This window comes from Apium graveolens, chromosome 4 (assembly GCF_009905375.1).
Source record: "Apium graveolens cultivar Ventura chromosome 4, ASM990537v1, whole genome shotgun sequence".
Taxonomy (NCBI): domain Eukaryota; kingdom Viridiplantae; phylum Streptophyta; class Magnoliopsida; order Apiales; family Apiaceae; genus Apium; species Apium graveolens.
Window position 1 is genome coordinate 173,224,792 of NC_133650.1, and position 17,185 is coordinate 173,241,976.

The window sequence follows — 17,185 nt, forward strand, 5'->3', positions numbered from 1 at the left end:
ACACCTCCATCATCACCGGAATTACACAAGGATTCATGCTACAACACTGAACCCATCAACAAAAATGCTTATTTGACCGTGCAATGGATGAGGCCCCGAAAAACTTATGCAATAATACCCATGTAGCGAGTGTTATGTTAGCGGATCCCAGACTGAACAAGCCTTAGGTCACTAGGCACAAAGTCCCCTAGAACTTAATTGCTCGCGTATTAAAGAGCTCACCCGTGGTCAATTCTGCATAATCAAATACTAACACAGATTTTTTCTCTTTTTTCTCTTTTTTTCCTTTTTTCCTTTTTTTCTTTTTTTTTATTTTTTTTCTTTCTTGAATGAGTGTGTTTCGCTCCATTTCATCCATCCCTAGACTACCCTTAAATATGAGCGGCTACTAGCCTTTTCACACCTAACTTTTATTAACAACTAGCAATGAAATCCCTGGTTTCCCCCAATTTATATTTTAGTGCTCCTCGTCATCAAGAGAATAGAAAATATTACAAATATAAACAAGTGATTAAATTTCAATAACCAAACTAGTATGGCCCTGATCTAGTCCAAAACCAACCAAAAATAATTATGAATAGGCTTTTCTTCTGTACATGCAAGTCAATTCATAAGAACTTAATCATACCTCTATTCATCATCACTACACTTAAATCAACACCGACCTACCAACCGGAAATAGCTCATCCTACGGGATTATGTTTTATGCTCAAATGCAACTAAATGGACTCACATAATATACATAAACAATTATGAAAACAATTATGGTCTATATGAATAGTGATGCAAGACTATGAATGAACTACCACTACACATGCAATATGATTTCTATATGAACACGACTCTAATACTACTAATCCTTAAATTAACAACCCCAAACTTAAATTATTCAATAACCTCATTGAAGGAAATAATAAGGATAGCAAGAGCATACCTAACTATTGGCAGGATCGCCCTTTTTGGGTGGAGAATCAGGCTACGAATTTTTTTTAAAGTGACAATACTACAAAAACTCGTTGGTTGCCTCCCACGAAGCGCTTGTTTTCCGTCCTTAGATTGACGTGAAGCTTGTAAATTCAAGTCGTAGCAAGAACCTTCATGGTTCACCGATAAATTGCATAAGGATTTAGAAATTTTGGAGAAGTCTTTAATGAGTCGCCGATAAAAACCCGCATGACCAAGAAAATTGCGGATTCCCTTAACTGAGATTGGTGGAGGAAGATTTTCGATAGTCTCCACTTTCGCCTTATCCACTTCCAGCCCCTTGCTAGATAACTTGTTCCCAAGAATAATACATTGTTGCACCATGAAGTGACATTTTTCCCAATTAAGCACCAGATTGGTCTCAATGCACCTTTTCAGCACCAAGCCCAGATTATGTAAGCACTCATCATACGAAGATTCGAAAACGGAACAATCATCCATGAACACCTCCACATTTGTACCAATCATGTCAGGGAATATGGCCATCATGCATCTCTGAAAAGTAACAGGTGCACCACAAAGCCTGAAATAAACTCTGCGAAAAGCGAAAGCGCCAAAAAGACCAGAAAAATGGGATTCTCCTGATCTTCTAGGGCAATACAAATCTGATTATAACCTGAGTACCCATCCAGAAGGAAATAATACTCAAGACCAGCCAACCTGTCAAGCATTTGATCGATGAATGGAAGAGAAAAATGATTTTTTTCTGGTGGCTTTATTCAACTTCCTATAATCCATGCATACTCTCCACCATGTGAATGTCCGAGTAGGGATAAGCTCATTCTTCTCATTAGCTACAACTGTAATGCCTCCTTTCTTCGGCACACACTGCACCGAGCTCACCCATGAACTCTCTGAAATAGGATAAATGATCCCTGCATCCAGCTATTTAAGAATTTCTTTCTTCACCACCTCTTTCATGATAGGATTGAGTCTTAACTAATGTTCAATGGAAGGATTACTTCCTTCCTCCAGCAGAATTTTATGCATACAATAAGAAGGGCTGATTCCCTTGATATCTGCTATAGTCCATCCGATTGCTAATTTAAACTCTCTCAGAATATGCAAAAGCTTGTCTTCCTCATTACCTGACAGGTTAGACGCAATAATAACAGGTAATGTAGATGCATCACCTAAAAATGCATACCTCAAGTGATTCGGTAGTGGTTTGATCTCAAGTGTGGGAGCTTCTTCGATAGATGGTTTAAGACGCTCCTGAGAATTTTTTAGCTCTGCTATCCCAAGAGACTCGAATGGCATATCCAACTTCCTCTTCCACGGAGATGCATTCAATAGCTGAAATTGCTCTGCTCCTTCATCGTCTTCAATCTCAGATTCTCCTGTTAAGGCTCTCTCTAAGGTATCTGACCTTAGCAATTTCTCCATCTCCGAATTCATTACCGAGTCGACCAGTTCAACTTTATAGCACTCATCCTCATCTATTGGGAATTTCATTGCTTTGAACATATTAACAGTGACATCCTGATCTTGAACCCTCATTATAAACTCTCTTTTTACACATCGATCAAAGTTCGGCCAGTAGCTAAGAATGGTCTTGCCAAGATAATAGATATCTTTTTATTCTCCTCAAAGTCTAGAATGACAAAATCAGCAGGGAAGATGAGTTTATCCACTTTTACCAAGACATCTTCCATTATACCTTTCGGATAAGTGATGGATCGATCAGTCAGTTGTAAGGAAATGTTTGTAGGTTTTGGATCAGGCAGCCCAAGTTGCATGAAGACGGATAATGGCATCAGATTGATACTAGCTCCCAAGTCAGACAAGCACTTGTCGAAAGATAACTTGCCAATAGTGCATGGTATCGTAAAGCTTCCCGGATCTTTAAGTTTAGGATGCAATTTTTGTTGCGCACTGTACTGCACTCTTCCATTAGAGCAACGGTTTCCAAATCCTCATGTTTTAACTTCCGAGATAGAATATTCTTCATGAACTTCGATAGCTCGGCATCTGTTCTAGAGCTTCCGCAAAAGGTATATTAATATGCAATTTCTTGAAAACCTCCAGAAACTTGGCAAACCGCTTGTTGATCTTCTGCTTCTAAAGTCTTTTTGGATATGGAGGAGGCGGATAGACCTATTTATTGCCTATATTCTGCTCAGGAGTAGATTGTTCAGCAGGATTTTTGTTCATTTTCACTTATCCATCCTTCTGATAAGCATTATCAAGATTTCCATTTTCTGGTTCAGATGAGAGCTCGTGCGCGCTGACCTTCTTTCCGTGCACTCCTTCGTTTTGCTCAGCTACTGATTTTTGATGGTTAGCGACTTTTCCACATCTCAAAGTGATTGCTTTCAACTGTTCTTTGACTTCCCTATTTCCTGGGTTACCTCTATATTACTAGGAAGAGTTCCTTGCGGTCTATTTAGCAATGCATTAGCAATTTTTCCTATTTGATTCTCCAAAGTTTTGATCGAAACCGCTTGGCTTTTGCACATTAGCCTCAATTCTTCCAATTCAAATTTATCATAAGCAGATTGACCAGCACTTCCATGAGCTTGTTGTTGCATTCCCCGTGGTTAAAATTTTTGCCTTGGTGCATATTGTTGTTGAAAACCAGGAGGGTTTATGGCTTGGCTCCAAACTGCTGGTAAGGCTGTTGTGGATATTGCATACCACTCTGATTATTGCTCCAGATGAAATTAGGATGGTTTCAGTTATTAGGATAATAAGCGGCAGGAATTGGTTGTAGTGGTCTCTGAAAATTGCTCACAAGCTGTGTTGACCCACTAGATATATCACATTGATCCGTCGCATGTGCACCTGCACAAAGTTCACAAACACTTGCTACTTGATGAAATCCATAGTTAGCCAGAGAATCCACTTTCATAGTCAACGCCTTTAGCTGAGCCGCTATAGCCGTAGCTGTATCCACCTCCAGAATTCCTGTTATCTTACCTTGTGGTAGTCTCTGAGTTGGGTTCTGATATTCATTAGCAGCCATCATTTCAATTTGTTCATAAGCTTCCTAATAGTTCTTAGCCCATAAGGCTCCACCTGATGCTGCATCTAGCATGGGTCTCGACTGTGCTCCCGACCCATTATAGAAGCAATTGATTACCATCCAATCAGGCATTCCATGATGAGGACACTTCCTAAGCATCTCCACGTAGCGCTCGCAACCTTCACATAAAAATTCTCCCGATTGATGTGCAAATTGAGAAAGAGCATTCATGATTGCAGCTGTTTTTGCCAAACGAACGAATTTAGTAAGAAATTTCTGAGCAATATCCTCCCTTGTCGTAATAGAACCTGCTGGCAGGGAGTGCAACCAGCTCTTAGCTTTATCCCTCAGAGAAAATGGGAAAAATCTCAGTTTCACAGCATCTTTAGAAACACCGTTGAACTTGAAGGTGTCGCAAATCTCTATGAAACTCCTAATGTGCATATTGGGATCTTCCGTTAGAGCTCCCCCAAACTGGACTGAATTCTCTATAATATAAATCGTGTTAGGCTTGATTTCAAAGGTATTAGCTATAATGGCTGGTCTGACAATGCTAGACTGAATGTCATTGATTTTCGGTTGAGAATAATCCTTCAATGCTTTCATTTCTGCTATTGGTTCTCCCATTGCAATGATCACTTTCGTTTCTACTTCTTCTAGTGTGTCCTTACGAGATTGAGAACATGTTCGCATATACGCTCGCTCGAATACCTGAAACACACAAGCAAAGTAAAATTAGTAAGAGAAATAATCTGAGTCAGTGAACTTTAACGACCACTAATGACAAGCACATAAACTAAATTTAACACTGATCCCCGGCAGCAGCGCCAAAAACTTGTTCGCACAAAAGCACGCAAGCGTACGCGGTCACAAGTAGTATAAGATTAAGTTTAGTTCGTTCCCACATAGATTAGTTTAATTCAGAATGTGCACTTATGCAATAATATATGATTATTATTCACTGCTAAGACAAGTATCAAATTGAGTTTGATTATCTAAAAGTAATTATGCTAGAATGAATTAACTAAGAGATTAAAATCAAGTTACTTATATGAAATAAAACATGGGATTCCAACTTCATTAAATACTTTATTCAAAGTTTATGCCATTCATTGATCATAGTATGTGACGGTTATGATAACTAATCAGACAACACGAAATTAGTACACGCTATCTTTCAATATACGTATACCCTACCACTCAGCATCGATAAATTACATAGAAGTTGGCAGACACCAATTATGTTTTGACCCTATATGTCTATATGATTTGAAAACATAACGGTATAAGAGCAAGTTATCCATTGAGATCACATAGGGCTGCGTAAGATGGTTAAAATTACACTATGAATCATGCATGTTAAGACATCCATAAACCTATGCTAGCATGGCCAGTTCTAAACCCCTATATCCACTTTCGCATTCAATAGAGATTAACAATACAACTTAGATGTTAGCAACACATCCAAGAATATTAAGCACAACCATACGAGGAAATCAATAATTCATCATACACTGAAAACTTTAAGGCAATCAACTACTAAACTCCATAAAAAAATCCGTTAGAATCCCATGATAACGATTAGTTCATAATCGAACGGCTCTTCATTATGGGTTCCAATGAAAGCTAGATAGAAAAAAGTTTTGAGTACTACAAGAGAATATTAAAGTATTAAGGTTTAGAAAAAAAATCCGAAACGAGCATCCAAAGTATCGCCTAATTAGAAGAATACAAAAATAAGATGTAGAACTAGATCTTCTTCTTCTTAGCCGTCTTATGCTATCCACTTGTTGTTTTCCTTCCGTTCTCGCCTTCTGATTGATATCTTATGGTATTTATACTTCCAGATTACTTTGACCGCACGAAACTTCCAATCAGAATCAAAACAGGATTTCTTTCTGGACGACCTAGCGCGGACGCGCCAAGACAGCGCAGGCGCGCGGGCACGCCAAGGTAGAGGGTGGCCGCGCTTGCCTTCTGCCAAAAAAAATCTGCTTTCTTTGTTTCTCTCTCTGCTCCTATGAAAAGTTTTCGCCCTTCATCTCATGATCTCATTCCACCATAGAAGCATAGAAAATTCCATTCTTGCCTCTAGTTATAGCTTTGCAAAGACTCAACAAAAAATGCATCAAAAACACCACATACTTGATATCAAGTCATCAACTTAAGCCGATACGAAACGTTCTAAATGGATATAAAATCCACTAGTCATTTTTACTGGTTTTATGATGATAACATGTATACAATATTCCATGACTGTTATCTATGCGATTTTGTATGTTTTACATGTTGTTATATTTATATATGCATATGTATGTATATATTTTGAATATATGATATTCATGAGAATTGTATAATCATATGATGATTATATAATCTATATATATACTGATATATACATGTTTTATGTTTGTTCTTATTATAAGAATCGTATTTGATATAATTTGGAATCGGATACGGCGGATTTGCTGAATCTGTGTCTGGTGTTCGATTTTGGCGAACGAATATGCTATTTCAAATGGAATCGAGCATCTGAACGAAATAGATAGCCAAAGCTATTATCGACTGATTTGTAAGGCATTTGACATCGTTTACGCTCTGTAATCTGCGATTTAATGTTATCAGATTTAATTTCGAATTTTTTGATTTTTACCATATTTGGTTTTTATGATTAGATGATAATAGGTATGATATGTTAAAATCATATTATGTATTTTAACATATTCTTATGTGTTAACTGAGCATGGTGGATGGTTATTCCTTATGACCTTAGGTTAATGGTTTTGGTTTTTTTTAAATACGGCTTGAATGTCGTTTGATCTTGTAATTATTAAATCTAGAATGTAACTCGAGTTCTTATTGTAAGTACATTAAATTAGTTTTTATTTTTCATCCATGTAATGTACACTAAGACATGAAGATTTGAAGATTAAGTAAGGGTAATCTTACATGGAGGCCATCCAAGGAAGCAATACAAGAAAGAAGACATGTAATTGTTAGCTTGTACTTATTTTTCACCTTAGATTGACCTAGATCTTTGTCATTAGCTTGATGAAGATCACATAGGATGAAGCCATAACCAACCATGTTTATTAATTGTACTTTACTATATGCGCATATGATGAATGTATGTGTAGAGTAGTTTATAAAGATGCATGATTAATTAGATTAAGGATGTATGTATTATATACGACACCCAATCCATGCTTGCTATACAAGATAAAATCGGTAACGACTCAAGATTTTAAAATGAATAAACGATAATGAGATTCTCGTGTTTATGAAACACGGAATAAAATAAAATTTTCTTTATTTCTGACATGAGCAGATTTTGTCAAAAACGAGTTCATTGAACTTGTAAGGTTGTGGGTTTTAAGCGGGACCGTTGTGACTCCCTCACTACCTGAAAATCAAACCATTGATGAATATTAATTTGAAGTATTTTATTCAAGGAAAAATTGGGAATCTCTTTATGATGGGATCATGATCATTTTAAAATTGACAAAACCCTAAAGTTAATATTAAGTTGATCAGATGCCTTCCAATGAGTCCAATGTGTTACCCCTAGATCGACAAGGAGTGGGTTCGCCAAAGCGAAGTACTCTCAACTATCGTGGGAGATGTGTTCAAGTATATTGATACTTTTTGACTATTGGGTTTAACTTAACTAAGTTACCACAATAGGATTGTGAACTTAGAGGCATAGAGTTTGGTGGGATTTATTAGATAAATATGAACAAATGTTGTTCCACCAAGCTATCCAAGAGTTATATAGTTGATATAATTGATAAATGTTTTCTACCTAAATAATCATGTTTTAGGAGAAAAGCCAAAGCTGACCTAACGCATGGTGAAATATGGATCTTGGCTCACTAGAAAGGATATATAAGATATTCTTTCCGAATTAATAGTTAGGGCTATTGATTTGATAAAAATAGTGGAAGATATATATTATGAATATATATATGAATAATAACTTGAACATAATTTAATGATCATCTATAGACTAAGTCATTCTATGCACTTTAATATTGTAGATATCAAATGAAAAATAACACAAATAACTTCTCTATGTAATAGTTCTTAAGGACAAGCTGACATTAAATAATTTCCTCAATTGACATAGGAACTTGAGGATTGTCCTCAGGTTCAAGGATGTCACTCAATCCCCTCCCTTATTTCTTCTAGCTGAGAATGAAACATGTGCTGAACAAAATGATTACCAGAAGCAAATAAATTATGCAACTGATGTTTCATGTCTCATGCTTGTAATTATGAGTGCTGAGCTTTAGAAGCAACAAGAGCATAATTATGTTTATGATATGATTGAGCACCTTCAAAGGATGTTTGAAGGATAGGCTGGTAAGAAAGATTTGACAATAATAAAGCACCATACTTTTTGTATTAATGGGAGAATGATATCCGTTTGGACCACATGTTCTGAAGATGATAGGTATATGTACCTTGATATTCTGGATTTCAAGAATAGTCTAGAGACTCAGCTTGATTTGATCAAAAAAATCTTTGAACAACTTTTATTCTTAGTTTTTTAAGAACAAAAGGAATGAGATAGAGAGAACACTCATTGAGTTGTTAAGAATGTTTAGAACTGCTAAAAATAACACTGATAAAGGCATGAATTACGTCCATATTGATGATGTACACATGGAATACAAATGGAAAAGGAAAGTGGACATGCAAGGTGAATATTTGATCATATTCGGTGCCAAATCAAAGTCCAGTCCCAAAGGGCTTTCGAAGCCTGATAGTGGTGTTGCTAAAGGAGATGATTATCATTTCTGTGGAAATAACTGGATGATTAGAAGTTAAATTATCGAGCTTGTTTGGAAGATCTAAAGAAGAAGACTAGCAACGGTCAAGCTTCATGTATCGAGTTAGAATTGAAGCAAAAGTTATTGCTCTAGTTGAAGGAACTTGATACATAATTTTGCCCATAAGGCGAGATTGAGAACTTGATAAATTGTTGTTACGTACCTTCCTTTAGCGGATACATTAAATCAATTTCTTGTCAGGACAAGAAAGGTTTTTATTTTAATTAAATAAACAATAGTTGTTTATTCTATTTTAATGATAAAACTTATAATGTTGCACAATTAGTTAACAATTTATATGTTCTAAGATGACTCAAATCAAACATTACCTCTAGCATTGTCGTTAAGCCATATTAATGAGAAATACATTCTCGAGTTACATATAGATGGATACTTGGATAAGTTTGATTTTGAATCATACGAAAGATGCGAACTTTGTCTTATTGTCAAAATGACTAAAGCTTCTTTTACGTGATCAGGTGAAAGGGCCACCGCACGATTTGGACTTATACATAATGATGTATGTGGTTGAATGCATATGATGGCAATGAGTGGCTTTTACTACTTCATAACATTTACTATTGACTTCAATATGTATGGAAATATATATCTTGTAACGAACAAATCTGATTCTTTTGAAATGTTCAAAGAATCATGTTCAGCAAGGGAGGACAATACATCTCGATGAAGATCGAGAACCACATGATAACATTGAACCGGAGTTGGAACGAGATCAGGATGTACATCAAAATGTTGAAAGTAATCATGTTCAGGAAAATGGATCATTCGTAGATCTAGTAGGATTTACCATGGGTCGCGGTATTTCTTGAGGGAGAACTATTGTGCAAGACAAGCCTGTACCATAAAAAGTCTAAGTCAAATTGACAGCCTTAAGTAAGTTGTATGATAATCTAAGTTTGCATTTTGTATTGTATTACTTAAGTCTGTAATGTGTAAATAGATTAGACTGGAGTATTTTTCTGTAAACAGTCTCAAGCCAAAGAATAAACTCTGGAAGAAGATCATGAAGGTCATGCCTCAGAGACAACGTGAAGAAACTTGGAGTTGATAAATCTATTTTTATAAAAACATATTAAGTCAAGAAATCTACAAGTCACATATTAAGTCTTATAGAGAAGTCATTCGAGAACTCCAGAATGACTTATCGACAAGTTAAAAATAGCTTATAGAGAAGTCTCAGAGTTATCGATAAGTAAAAAATAGCTTATAGAGAAGTCTTAGGGATATCGACAAGTCAAATGAAGATATGAATATTGGAGATATCGACAAGTCATTTCTGCAATAAAGAACTCAGAGATATCGACAAGTCAAATTGAAGATGTGAATATTGGAGATATCGAAAAGCCGAAATCTCATTAGAGATCTCAGAGATATCGATAAGTCAATATGCCTATAGAGATCTCAGAGATATCAACAATTCTTTTCTACATGTAGAAATTCAGAGATCTCGACAAGCTAAATTCTCTTATAGAGAACTCAGAGACTTCGATCAGTCAAAACAACTATAGAGTAATAAGAGATCTAGATAAGCCATTATACCTATCGAGATGTTTAGTTCTCTATATGATAAAGTGGAGATCTCGATATGAAACTCAAAGTTCAAAATACAGACCAGTTAAAGATCCAAGATTATCAATCAACAAACAAATCAATCATTGATTTGAAAAGTCTGCAAAAGCAGCTTAAAGAGTACAAGATCAAAGGCCAAGATTAACTGACAAAGTAAAGTCATAGACATGCACGATTTGCAAAAATACACTAAGCCATAAATAGAAACTTTTAGTTAACTTAAAGTAGGGTTTAGTACATGATATTGCATGATGTGTAAAACTTGTGTTTACTGTTCAATAAAGTAAACACTGGATGCTTTGTATTTATGGTAACATATAGATCTAAAACTCTTGTAACTCTCTCAAGATAGAAGCTGAGTTCTTTATCAACAAAGAACCCAGAAATTTGTAGTAAGACATACTTGATTTTAATATAAAATTAAGTGAGTTTTGAAGATAGTGTGTTCATGTGCATGTTTTATTATTTCTGTTAAAACACTTTTTCTGTACAAGTTAGATTAATTTTTTTACCACATCCATAACAGTTCAAAAATCTTAAAAATAATCCAAAACACATTCACCCCCCCATGTTGTATTCATTACCTAACAAGTGGTATCAGAGCAAAATTTAAAAGCAAACATATTAAAGATCTTGGAAGAATGAATTCACAGAAGTTCAGCAGTATCAAAATCCTTACATTTGACAGATCTAACAACACATTATGGAAAAAGAAAATAATGTTGTTCATAAGAATGGCCAAACCATTATATATTCAGATCCTCGAGAATGGGCCTTTCACCCCCATGGTAAGAGTTGAGGAATCTACAGATGGAGACATGGTCATTCCGGCATATTATGCTCCTAAAGATCCTTTAGAATATACTGAACCTGAAAAAGAAAAAGTATATATAGACAGTTGCATGCATTTGATATTAATAGAGTCACTTGACAATGTAATGTACAATAACATTGTCAACTATGACACAACCAAACAGATCTGGGAAATGATAGAGATTCTATGTGAAGGAACAGAGGAAGTTAGGTCAAACAAAAGGAGGATTCTGATTACTTCGTATGAGGGTTTTATGGCTAAACTAAAAGAAGGAATTACTGAAGTTTTTGAGAAGTTCAATAAATTGATAAATGACTTGCAGTTACATGATAGATATTATGAAGCTGTGGAGGTTAACCTAGAGTTTCTGCTAGCCCTTCGTGACCATCTTAAATAGAAGATATCATCCATTAGAGAAGGAAGAGGTCTAAGCAGAATGACTTTGGAAGTATTCTATGGAATCTTGAAAACTTATGAACTTGAGATGCTGCAAAGAAAGTCTTTGAAAGCACACCATAGACATGGTGTTGATGGTTTAAGTGCTTTGATTATACATGACAGAGAAGAAAGTGAAGATGAGCAAGATGATCAAGTTCCGGTTATTCAAGCTATGGAACAAAAGAACAAAGGACCTCAAAAGCAAGTTGTATTAGAGCTGGAGGAAGATGAGGATGAGCTAGATGAAATGGACCAATCCATGGCTTACTTGGCTAGGAAATTTTCCAATATAAGAGTCAAAAAGCCAAGGGTTTTCAAAGGCAAGGGACAATCTTCCAACAGCAATAATCGGAAAGCAAAAGCTCAGTATAATTCAGCTAGCAAAGATGGCTACAAAGCAGGTTCTGTGGATAGATCAAAGATAAGGTGCTTCAACTGTGATAAGTTGGGTCACTTTGCTACTGAATATAGAAAGCCCAAAAAGGTGAAGAAGGATAAAGCTTACATGGAACTGGAAGCAAAGTATGAAGCTCTCTTGAAGAAGCAGTCTGAAAAATCCTATATTACAGAAGGAAAGAGTTGGGATGACAATGATAATGATGATGAGGATGAAAAAGTTGATAACTATCACTACGCCATAAATGGCCTTATACGACATAATTATGTGATGTTTCCATAGATAATGTTGTTGTATCATTATGATAATCTACCATATTACAACATATTTTAATTATGTTAACATATGTCTCTTAAAGTGTGGCCGATCCAATTATAAATTAAAATATTCAATTTTTTATTAAAAATATATAAAAATATGTTGACGTGTCACATGTGGGTCCCACGTGGGGGTTCCCCACTGCTGACTTGTCGCTAATGTCCCAGCATGTGGGCCCCACTCTGCTGACATTGCAGGTGTGGTTCACCATATGGGCCCACTTTATAGACGTAGTAGCGTGGTCCTCATTCTGCTGACATGGCGGGTAGGGGTCCCCCATGGGGGTCCACTTTGCTGATGTGGCAGTGGTGAGGTGGCAGCCCAAGAAAGGTATTAAGGAAAAATTTTGTGAAATTTTGCACAACTTAGGAATTGAACCCATGACCTCCCACATAACAAAAGGAGGTGCAATCCACTACACCACATAAGATAATGTGTTTTATTCCACATTATTTGAATATAATCCTATAGAATAACTCATTTTTACTTAAAAGAAAAGACTCTTTAACTCCTTTAATTTTTTTAAATTAAAATTTCGATGATTCGTCCATACAGGTGTTAGAAACTATCGATTTTAGGGGTGTACCATCATTATTTTGATTTTATTTATTTACTCTGTGAGATAATATAACAGTCAAAGCAGTCAGAATAGACTATAAGCCCTGTATGCGCTACTGTCCTGAATGAAGTATCAATTCTTTTTAAAATAAAATTTCGATGATCCGTCCGGATGGATGTTAGAAACTATCTAATTTAGGGGTGTATAATCGTTTTTAGGATTTTATTTATTTATTTTGTGAGATAATATAGCAGTCGAAGCACTCAAAATAAATTAACCCCTAAAATGCGCTATTGTTCCGAATGAAGTATCGATTCTTTTAAAATAAAATTTCGATGATCCCTCCTTACGGATGTTAAAAACTATCTATTTTAGGGGTGTAACATCATTTTTAGGATTTATATATTTATTTTGTGAGATAATATAGCATTAAAGCAGTCTGAACAGACTAACCCCTAAACTGCGCTATTTTCCAGAATGAAGTATCGATTCTTTTAAAATAAAATTTTGACGATCCATCCATAAGGATGTTAGAAACTATCTATTTTAGGGGTGTACCATCATTTTTAGGATTTTATATATTTATTTTGTGAGATAATATAGCAGTGAAAGTAGTCTGAATAAACTAACCCCTAAACTTCGCTATTGTCCTGAATGAAGTATCGATTCTTCTAAAATAAAATTTTGACGATCCCTCTATACCGATGTTAGAAACTATCAATTTTAGAGGTGTAACGTCATTTTTAATATTTTATATATTTATTTTGTGAGATAATATAACAGTCAAAGCAGTCAGAACAGACTAATCCCTAAACTGCGTTATTGTCCAGAATGAAGTATCGATTCTTTTAAAATAACATTTTGACGATCCATCCGTACGGATGTTAGAAACTATCTATTTTGGGGGTGTACCATCATTTTTAGGATTTTATATATTTATTTTGTGAGATAATATAGCAGTCAAAGCAGTCAGAATAAACTAACCCTTAAACTGCGCTATTGTCCCGAATGAAGTATTGATTCTTCTAAAATAAAATTTCGACGATCCCTCCATACGGATGTTAGAAACTATATATTTTAGGGGTTTAACATCATTTTTAATATTATATATATATAAATATATATATATATATTGTGAGATAATATAACAGTCAAAGCAGTCAGAACAGACTAATCCCTAAACTGTGCTACTGTCCATAATGAAGTATCAATTCTTTTAAAATAAAATTTTGACAATCCAACCGTACGGATGTTAGAAACTATCTATTTTAGGGGTGTACCATCATTTTTAGGATTTTATATATTTATTTTGTGAGATAATATAGCAGTCAAAGCAGTCAGAATAAACTAACCCTTAAACTGCTATTGTCCCGAATGAAGTATCGATTCTTCTAAAATAAAATTTTGAAGACCCCTTTTAGGAAATGAATAACACACAGAGGGGGGTGAATGTGTTTTACTGTTTTTGTGCTTTTCTTGAATGTTTATGGTTGAACAAAGTAAACTAAATCTTGTAATGAAATGTGTTCATGCAGAATTTAAGCTTGCATAAAATTAAGAACACAGATCTTCGAAACTCCTTTAATTTTATATTAAAATTAAGACTGTTTTGCTACAAAATTCTAGGCTCTTTGTTGATAAAGAGCTTAGCTTCTCCTTGAGAATGTTACAAGAAAATTGATCTAAATTATTACTACTAACTGAAGGACCGGTGTTAACTTTATAACTTAGTTAACTGTTGGTTTACCAGTGTGTAATAAGATATGCTATTAGCTTTTCTAAAGTGTCACTTGTCATTTCTATTTATAGAAAAGTAGATCTTCTATTTCTGGCTTAGCATATCTTTAACATCCCGTATTTTCTTTTATCTTCCTTTGTCAGTTAATCTTTACCATTGCTCTTGCACATTCTTTAAGCTGCTTTTTGTAGACTTGTCAATCCAGCTGTTTGGATTGTTTGTTGATTGCTAATCATGGAAATTGAACTGATCTGCAACTTTATAGTTTGAGATTTTACCTCGAGATCTCCAGTTTAGGTCTATAGAGCAGTTGACATCTCGATAAGTATATTGGCTTATCGAGATCTCCAGTACTCTATATTTAGTTTGGCTTGTAGAGGACTTCAGTTCTATATACGAGAATTTTAGCTTGTCGAGATCTCTAGTCTTCACATCTTCACTTTGACTTTTCGATAACTCTTAGTTCTCTAGTAGCTTCTTAACATATCGATATCTCAGAGTTCTCTAGTCAAATTTAACTTGTCGATATCTCAGAGTTCTCTAGTGAATTTTGACTTATCGATATCTCTGATTTCTCTAGTGGAACTTGACTTATCGATAACTCAGAGTTCTCTTGAATGTAGACTTGTCGATAACTCTGAGTTCTCTAGTGAAAAAATGACTTGTCGATATCTCCAACCTTCATGTCTTCTTGACTTGTCAATATCTCTCTGAGTTCTCTAGTAGCTTTCCTGACTTCTCTATAAGCCATTCTGGAGTTCTCGAATGACTTTTCTATAACATTAAATCTGTGATTTGTAGAGATCTTGACTTAGAGTATTTTTCCTAAAACAACTTTATTCAACTCCAAGCTTCTTTATAATTCTTCTGAGGTATGATCTTCTTGATCTTCTTCCAGATAGAATTCTTAAGCTTGATACTATTTATAGAAAAAGGATCCAGTCTGCTCCTTTCACATTTTCACAGACTTTAGATGTTACAAGTACAAAGTATAGATTAAGATCATAATACAACTTACTTAGGGTTGACAAAATGTTTTAGTCTTGTTATAGTATAGGCATGTGTCTTACAACAATCTCTTCTTATTTGTGAGAAGATTGCTTAACACAAATTCATGCATGTTAACAAGACTAACCCCAAGTTTGAAATGATGGAGTATAGAATTAATATATAAAGCTTGATAGAATTACAACTTGTACAACATAAGACTCACAAGGTTCAATGATTACAAGTGTCAGGTAAAGTCAGATTTTACGTCTGCTTCTTCTCTAAGTTTATCCTTCAAAAGATCTAGAATTTCAAGTCCTTCTATGATAAGTGTTCCACTTAGAGCTTCTATAAGTTTTTGTCTTGCTGCCTTAGGATAACCATTGTCCAGAACCTCTAAGAAGTATCTTGAGAATCCACCAGCTTTGATGTTTGGAATCTCCCATCTTTAGAAATTCTGCTCATATCTTTTGTTTTCAACTCTTTTGATCTTTTTATGTACATATTTATTTCTTCATCATGTCTCCTTCTTCTTTCTTCAGCTTCTGCCTCATTTCTTTTCTTTGTTTCCTTCCTTTCAATCAACCATTCAGCTAGAGATGATCTTCATGCCCTTGTAGCAGTTTCCTTGTCCTTCAACAAACTTATCACTCTCTTAATTTTTATGGGAGCCAAGGAATCCATTAAGCTTTTGTTTAGAAGAGTGAATGTACCATCCTTAAAATAAATTCTAACTTCTCTCAAGGATACAATCCAAACTCTAACAATTTCCTCAGCTATATATTGGAAATGGTCTTCATCTGAGATGCACCAATTTAGAGGTAGAAAGTCAGACTCCTTAAAACAATTCCAGATGGCCCTTTCAGTGACTTCTCCTTTCTTTGTAGGCCTGACTTTCTTAGGTTTTCTCCGAACAGATTTAAGCTTGAATTTTAGTGAAGGCTTGGCTAAAGGTAGGGTTGTCATTTTCTTGAGATTAGTGTGGCTTGAGGTGATTGGAATTTTTATAAAAGAGTTGGCTATTTATTTGTATAGAAATTTTAGCTTAGATGTTAAGGAAGGTTTGATGTTCGAGATATTTGATGTTGTAGGTTGAGCTGAGGTTTGAGTTGGTTGTGTTTGGATTTTTAGGGTTTTCTGAGTTTCTGAATCATCATGAGGCTTTCTGCTCTTCCTCTCACCTCTTCTCCCCCTTTCTTCATCTTTATTGTCATCCTCCTTCTTCTTCTCTCCACCCTTTCTTCCCGATGGCTTACTGGACTGGCTTGTATTTGAGCTAGAAGGATTTTTATCATCTTTCTTCTGCTCATCATCATCCAAGTTATCCTTGTTGATTTGTGTTTTGGGCAAGTTGCCTTCTACATTATCCAGATATCTCTTCAGTAGCTTTATCATTTCCATATCATCATTTTTCTTGTTTTTCTTAGCTCTTAAGCCAGTTCCTGGGATCATGATAAGCTTCTTATTGCTCATGACACACTATTTGGGGATCTGAAAATGTTTGAAGTGATTGGTGGTTGGACAGATATATGATATAACCTTGCTTGGCTGTAAATATGCTTC

The 17,185-nt window shown here is 35.1% G+C and overlaps 1 non-coding gene across 1 annotated transcript; it reads left to right on the forward strand.

Annotated features, from left to right (window-relative positions):
• The first annotated feature begins 4,079 nt into the window (after nucleotides 1–4,079).
• On the forward strand, nucleotides 4,080–4,186 carry LOC141722434 (small nucleolar RNA R71). The gene has a single exon (XR_012575453.1). It is a non-coding gene; the product is annotated as a small nucleolar RNA R71 (small nucleolar RNA).
• Nucleotides 4,187–17,185: the final 12,999 nt, after the last annotated feature.